This window comes from Arachis duranensis, chromosome 4 (genome assembly GCF_000817695.3).
Source record: "Arachis duranensis cultivar V14167 chromosome 4, aradu.V14167.gnm2.J7QH, whole genome shotgun sequence".
Taxonomy (NCBI): domain Eukaryota; kingdom Viridiplantae; phylum Streptophyta; class Magnoliopsida; order Fabales; family Fabaceae; genus Arachis; species Arachis duranensis.
Window position 1 is genome coordinate 31,146,605 of NC_029775.3, and position 8,700 is coordinate 31,155,304.

The window sequence follows — 8,700 nt, forward strand, 5'->3', positions numbered from 1 at the left end:
ATAATAATAATAATAATAATAATAATAATAATAATAATAATAATAATAATAATAATAATAATAATACTTAGAACAAAATTATATCATACAAAATTAAAAAGATTAGCCATATCCATATAAGTAGTATTTTTAGTAATAAAAATATGAAATTTAAGTAACAATGTTAAAAAGCAAATATTCTGAACTAAATGAGTTTAAACTATTACAAAATTAAGTATCGAAATGTATCATTATTAGATCTCTAACATCTTCATTGGAATACCTGCAAAAACATTCAAATAAGATTCTGTTATCTCTTAATTCATGAAAAAAAAAAGTCCCAAGACTAAATAATGTTTTAATGTACTTAAATAAAAAAGTAGGAATGCATACCCAATAATGCTGAGTTTTCATTTTCACAACATAAAACATCTTATTGAACTCGTCATCAATCAATATATATATTACTAGAATATCCTGGTGAACAACTTTCAATTCAATTGCTTCATGTAAGTAAATAAGCAAGCCTGTCAAGAATAAAGGTAAAATAGAGAGTGATATTAATGATATTTTCTCATATTAAAACCTAACTATAGTATTATTTAACGAGACAAAAAAATACTATTAACCAGATATTGAATTGCAATCAAAATCATTTAGAGACAAAGAACTTAAAGTAAAAATAAAAATGTGTTAGAAATTACCAAGGTCAATATTTTAAAGTAGAAAGTTGAGCTTACCAGGTAACTATCGAATAAAACTTTCATGCGGACCTCCTAGGGAAGTGTACCTTGTTCCCCGACAACATGCATCTATTACTCTAAGTTACCATTATTAACATATTTATCCATTAGCAGCTTAAATATTGAAACAAACACTAAAACAAAAATGCTATTGATAATACAAAGAAATAGATAATTAGATACTATGTACTCGGGAGTTTAAACAATTTAAAAGAAAACACAAACTTGTATGGAGATCCCAGCATGGACAAGAATCAAAGTTGCAGCATTGATACACGCAGATCTAGATCTAGTTCCTATACAGGAATATTGGAGAAAAGTTAGTGAATAGTAAAAAAAAATAGTCTTTTAAATAAAAAAAAAGAATAAAGGTTCGAGAGAATATTAGATAAACATAAAAAGGGGCTGCTTAGGGTTCCTTCCATTCTTCTTTGTAATTCAGAATTGCTTGCAAAATCTTGATTTCCGCTATTTTGGAAACTTCTTTGGTGACTCAACGCTGAATTTACTAAAGATACAGAGAAACTGAACAATAGTATGAACCTGTGAGGGAGTTCTTCCGATTTTCTAGTGAGTGGGCTTTACTTTGATGCTGAGTGAAAATTACTTTTAAGTTTTCCGCCCAAAATTTCACTTGTATTATTGTAAAAGTTCATTTGAATTTATTTCAGCAATTGAGATTTTTAATTTAAATTAATAGTTAACTATAAAAAAATATAAATTATAATATATACCATATTTCAAAGACGGTACATACTACTTATTGTTTCAAAAATAAACTTACGTTAATTTATGTTGGATATTTTTTTTACTAAATTGATAAAAAGATAATGAAAAAAATAAAAAATAAAATTTAGGAAAACTAATGCATATTGTGAATTAGAGACAAAAAAAAGAGTACTCTTTTTTATCATGAATTTTATATATACTTTTAACATTTATTCTCAATTAATTAAAGCAATAAATATGTACTCTTTTTATGCTATTTCAACTCATGTATCTTCCGGTCACAAAAAAAACTAATGCATCTTCGGTTACTCAATGCTAAATTTACTAAAGAAACGGAAAAACTGAACAATAGTCTGAACATGTGAAAGAGTTCTTCCGATTTTTTAGTGAGTGGACTTTACTTTAGTGCTAAGTGAAAGTTATTTTTTTTCCGCCCAAAATTTTACTTGTGTTATTATAAACGTGTCACTTAATTGAAATTTTTAATTTAAATTAATAGTTAAATATAATAAAAAAATATAAAATTATAATTATATATCATATTTCAAAGACAGTATATACTAATTAGGATTATGAATTTTGACTCGAATTTAAAAAAATAAAAAAAATTGCCGGAGAAAAAAAATTAAAATTTTGTAACTATTTCAAAAATAAACCTACGTTAACTTATGTCGGATATTTTTTTATTAAGTTAATTAAAAAAATAAAAAAATAGAAAAATAAAATTTAAAAAATTAATACATATTGTGAATTAGGGACAAAAAAATATACTTTTTTTTATCATGAATTTTATACTTTTATCATTCATTCTCAATTAATTAGAGTTATAAGTATGTACTCTTTTTATATTATTCCAACTAATGCATATCTTATCAATTGAAAATAGCTGGGAATGAGAGAGAAAAAATTATCGACAAACTAGATAAGTTTGCACCCTTGAAAATTAAAATTTATTATTGAGGTTTAAATTTGTAAAAAGGAGGAACTGCATATAAAATTTTTGAAAGGGATGGAAAGAAACACTAGAAGCGCGTAATTTGAAAATAAACATCGTTTGATTTCGCCACGGTGAGCATTGGTTTTGTGGCAATTGAGAGAATCCAATTCAAATTGGCCACAGACAAACAAAAACGTGGAAAACTTTCGCACAATTTAACTACGGAAAAGCAAAACGTTGCAAGTGATTACGACGATCATGAAAATTTGCTACTGTTTCTTGTTCGTGAGTATTTTTCCGTGGTAAACTACCGTGTTTCTGGTAGTGTTTTATGAATTTTTAACAGGAAGAACATAAAGATACTAATAAAAAACACAATTTATTTTTTATTTTTTTTATTATTCATATCAAAATTTTATAACTATATTTTTTATTATTATATTTTTCTTCTCAAATTTTTATATAAAAAAAAGGAGAGTAAATTAGACTTTTTATGTGTTCATAACACGCACGCAGCAGAATAAAAGAAAGTAATTCTAAAAATCTATTTTGTACTTAAATTTTATTCTAATATGTTAGATCTAAATACCCGAGTATGCTAGTAAAAACAAATTTTCTCTTTCGATGGTACAGAAAGCGCTATGCGTATCCACACCGAGACTAATATTTACTGTCAACTCTTTGACCAATTGATATCTGATCTGAATTGAAAAACCTCTTACAAATCGTTACAAATCAACAAAATATTCTCCAAAAATTAGACTCACATATCTTTATGTATGTATGGATAAAGGAATAAAAATTCTTGTATATTAGTGTATTTCTTCAACTCTTGTCTTACATATATATAGTATGAGATTTGTTATTGATTGTAAAACTGAATCATATCTTGTCTTATTTCAATTTGAAATCTTACGAATCATATCATATCACAATTCCATTTGAAACAAAATCGGTTAGGATCTCATCCAAATTTAAAATTTAAATCTAAAAACAGAATAACTAATTATTCCTGATTTTCATTTAATATTCTCAATTATCATTTTATTATTATACAGTCCTGCTACACATACAAGCCTTTTTAGCAAATAAGTTCAAACAAGTTAACCCCAACTCAATCAAATCCACTCACATAACACGAGCGGAAAATTACGCCGTTCCTCTTTCGACGTTTGTATCCCGCATTTCTCCTCCTCCTCCTCCTCTTCCTCTTCCTCCTCCTCCTTTGCGTTCCTCCTTCTTTTTTTCGCGTTCCTTTTTTTTTTCTTCACGTGTTTCACCTCTTTGTCGTTCTTTTTATTACTACTGTTGTTGTTACATTTTTTTGTCCTTCTTTTTCTATTGATTTTGCAACATTATGTATTTTAGAAGAAGAAGAAGAGTTTTGAATTATGCAGAACTTATCAGTACAAATACACTAAAAATTCTTAACAATACACATAAATATCTTAGTTTTACACCAAAATTTACTATAAATACACAAAAATATTTTTTAATGCTGTATTTTTTTCTTTTTTTTCTTATTTTTTCTTTCTTTTTTTTTAAATGAATATAGGTTTATTCTCTTCCAAGTAATTTTGTAGCATTATGTATTTCTTCTTCTTCTTTATTTGATTTTTTTTGTTTTTATTCTTGTTAAGAAAGTAAAACAAGAATAAACTTGAGAAGATAAAATAAGAAGAAAAAATGAATAAGAAAAAAAATAAAATAATGATGATGATGATGAAAAAGAAGAAGAAGCAGCAGAAGATCCGATGAGGAAGAGAAAGAAGTTTGAATTATGCAGAATTTATCAGTACAAATACACCGAAAATATTTAACAATACATATAAATGTCTTAGTTTTACACAAAAGTTTGCTATAAATACACAAAAATATTTTTTTAATGCATTATTTTTTCTTCTTTTTTTATTACTTTCTTTCTTTTAGTTGAATGAATGTAGGTTCATTCCCTTTTAAGTAATTTTGCAGCATTATGTATTTTTTCTTCTTCTTTGTTTGATTTTTTTATTTTTATTCTTGTTAAGAGAGTAAAATAAGAAGAAATTTGAGAAGGTAAAACAAAAAAGAAAAAAGATGAATAAAAAAAAATGACGATGATGATGATGATAATGATGATGATGATGAAGAAGAAGCAACAAAAGATGAAGAGGAGAAAAATGAAGAGTTTTGAATTATACTGAACTTGTCAATACAAATACACCAAAATTTCTTAACAATATACAAAAATATCTTAGTTTTACACCGAAATTTGTTATAAATACACAAAAATATTTTCTTTAATGCTGTATTTTTTCTTCTTTTTTCCTTATTTCTTTCTTTTTTTAGTTGAATGAATGTAGATTCATCCTCTTCCAAGTAATTTTGCAATATTATGTATTATTTTTATTTTTATTCTTGTTAAAAGAGTAAAACAAGAAGAAACTTGAGAAAATTCTATGACAAAAATTTTGGATCAGGCAACGTCATCAATATGGCAAAAATTCTATGATAATGATAACAATAACGACGATAACGATAATGATGATACGTATAAGAAGAAGACGATAATAACTATAACGATGATGGTCATGATAATGAAGATGATGGAGAAGAAGAAGGAAAATGAAGGAGGAGAAGAAAGTCCAATAAGAAAAGAAAAAGGAAGATGAGGAGGAGGAGGTGGTGGTGGTGGTGGTATTGGTGACGACAATAACGAAAGAGAAAAATCAACGAAAAAAAGGAGAAGAAGAAGAAGAAGACGAAGGAGAAGAAGAAGGAGAAGAAGAAGAGCGTGCAGCAGGGCCCGTAAAGTGTAAATGACTTGTTTGACTTGTTTGGTTAAATAACTTGTAAGTAGAGATTAATTGATTATTATATTCTTTGTGCTAACAAAGAATATAATAATATTCTATTTGAATTAATATAATTATTTATTTGATAAAATCAAAATAATAATTAAATAATTCTACAACAAAAATTAGAACACTCGTTAGTGTGTGACCCCATAGGTTCAATACTAAGCGAATAGTTAATTAGTCAAACTAAATTTACTAATCAAGGTTGGCGTCTAACAACACTCCTTGACGACCTGATAGTATGAAGTAATATATTTTTATTAAGAACCCTAGAAGAAAAAGTATAATTTCTTCTATCTTTTCACTCTTGGTTAACCCTTATATTTAGAGTATGATTTAATTATCAAACTCTAACTTGTTACCATTATTATAAGAACAATGCTAGGAAACCAAAAGGGTATTAGCAAAAAACTAGTCAAATATCTCTGGGTGAATTCAAAATCTCCACAAATTAATATATATGGATATTTCTTCTGCGAAGTATCAAAATGTTTCTTTTTCATGTTAAATGGATATTTTTTATATATTTTTTGAATTTTTTTGTATTACAAATGTGAATGTCTCTATTTCTTTAAAAATTTCATAATTTTTTTAAATTTTATAAATATTTAATTATTTTTGCTAAAATATAACTGTATATTTCTTTTGTTAAATATTAGGATGTTTTTTTCATATTAAATAAATGTTTTTTTAATATTTCTGTAATTGAGATGAAGCGAAAGAGAAGAAAAGGAACATTTCTTCTTCCATGAAAGCTTTGAGGAACAAGGAGCAAACACAATCTGGCTACCGACAAGACACGATGCTACTCCTTTTATACCACAGGGGCAGTTGCTGCCGCTTAATAATAATAAAAGCTAGTTCCATAGATCTTGTATGAAATAATAGACTTCTATTTTCTGATACAGTACTGCTATTCCCTTCGAAAAAAAAAAGAAACAGAGGAAAAAACATTGAAAAAGAGATTGAAAATTAACCCAAAAAAAAACAAGAATAACAAATGGGAGGTGGACTTCGTGTTGAAGTAGTTGTCTTTGATGCGCTTGTTGAGGGCGTTGCGGAGAGTATGGAAGTCGTCGGCGCTTCCAGCAACATTGGTGAGAGAGAGAGGTCTGTGTGTGTGATTGTTGGAGCTGGGTAGGTTAATGTGAGAGAGAAAATGAAGGTTTTTATAGGTTTTAATTAGGTTTACTTAATCAATTTTGAATTTTTTAAATTCAAAATTTAAAAAATTCAAAATTAATAATTAATATAAATTAATGTGATTTTGTTTAGTTTTTTGCTGGTAACCTCTTGGTTTAATATACTTTTTCTTATTATAATGAATTGTGAATGACCTTACAAAACACATTTTTTCATTCATTCAATCTCCTTGGTCAAGATTTTATTAATCTCAGTCATTATAATCATAGAGGTCAAACTCTTTATTGAGAGTTGATGAATTTTTATTGACTAATCTCTAATTTTACAAGTATTTAAATTATACCAATATCCATACAAGTATAATAAATATATTGTTAATTACTATGATAGTTGCAGGTAAAAAAAAACTATTACCCATGTTCATCTTGAGAATATTTTATTGACAAATATACAGTAATTATAACTATTAAAAATTTTCAAAGTGAGTCAATTTAATGGTTATATCTCTATATACGCCATCTATATACATAATTTAATAAATGAGATATATTAATTTTCATCCGATGAAAACCATTATATATATTGGTCTATCTGAATTGTTAATGTCTTTTTTAATAATCGTATTACTAAGAATAGTTTATATTAAATTATAAAAGAAATTTCTCTCATTATTATGATCACTGTCATAATGATAAATATCTAAATTTAATCAAATATTTTATTATATTAATTCTTTAATATAATAACAATAACAAATTATTTGATACACGATAGATTGAATTATGATCATACAATTTATTCTCGACGCTTTTATAATTTTTTTGTTTATCATCAACTAAAATATAAGAACAATACTAAATTTTATGTCTCTGTGTTTAATTTTATGTCTTATTCCCAATATTTTATTATGTTTTATTTTTAGCATAACCTTAAAAATTTCATTCACTATTTGATATATATGCCATGATTCAAACCTAAATATACAGCATATTAAAAAACACATAATTTATCTCTCCAACTATGCATCTGCCGCAAGTTGTCTTTACTACTTGACTAAGAAGTTCTTGGCTTTCATTTATTATTTATTTGATCTTTTAACTTCTATGAAACTTATAATTATTTAAAGATTTTAGAATGACAAAATATTATTATCTCTTTTAAGTTTTAACCATGCATGTTTTTTCTATAATATTTGGATTTTAGACTATTGATTAAGAAAGTTTACCATTTAAGTAACACAATGTTAGTTTTTATTTATTTGTTAATTTGATAGTTTTTCCATTTCTGAAAAAAAAAAGAACAAAAGAAAAGAGATTCGGTTCTAGTTACTTAACCTTAGCCTTAATGTGGATGCCTTTGTTCTTTATTTTATTTGCTTGTGTACAAACTGCTAGCAGCTATTTGACTTTGCTCCTATCTAATTTGAGAGTTTTGTGTAATAAGCCTTGTAAAAGATGCATGGGTGAGTCAAGATAAGGAGAAAAACTAAAAGTAAAGTATATGAGAGAAGATCAGAAACAAGGCGAAAGATACAAAAATTAATTACTACAATGGAAACAATGTGGAATCTGGCTTGAAGTGCTGTAATATTTATTATTTTTTGATGGATTTGCTAAGAATAGAGATCATATAGATAAGAGGACTTTAATTAATTACTTTACTTCTTACAAAAAAAAAAAATTGTAATTACTTTACTTTACATGCATTCACCGAGAAAAGTGAGAGTCAAAAAAGGGAGCGACCCAAATCCACACTCACCCAGATTTGATGGAGATCAAAGGAATTTAATGAGAAACATAGTTAATCTCATACATTATTCAATTCCCAGAGACTAATAAGGATGTTCCGGCAGCCGCTTTTGTTGTCACACACTTTTCTCTCGCAACTAAATAAGTGTTTTATTAAGGAGTCTTAATATATAACAATGCAAGGATAAGAAATTGGGTAATAATCTCTTTTAGATTATGTTGTTTTTGTAAATCTGATCAGTAAAAATAAACTGTTTGTATATTAACCTGCATACCTGCATTTAATCTATTATTTAGCTAGTTCAAACCACATCAATTGAGAATCCTATTTATTTGCTCTAGATAATGTGAACACACACATGCATTTGTATGCAGTTTTAGTTTTAGCAAAAGAAATCTCTACTTTTCTTCTAAGTAAGTTTATATTGGGTGTCCAAAGTCCAAGACCATGCAAACTTATAGCAGGTGATCATCAATAACTGTGTGTTGACCAAACGTTTCATCAATTATATATTGATGATAGTTATGATATCTAAAATTTAGTGTCTAATTAATAAAAAAATAACATTTAATATTTAATTTAA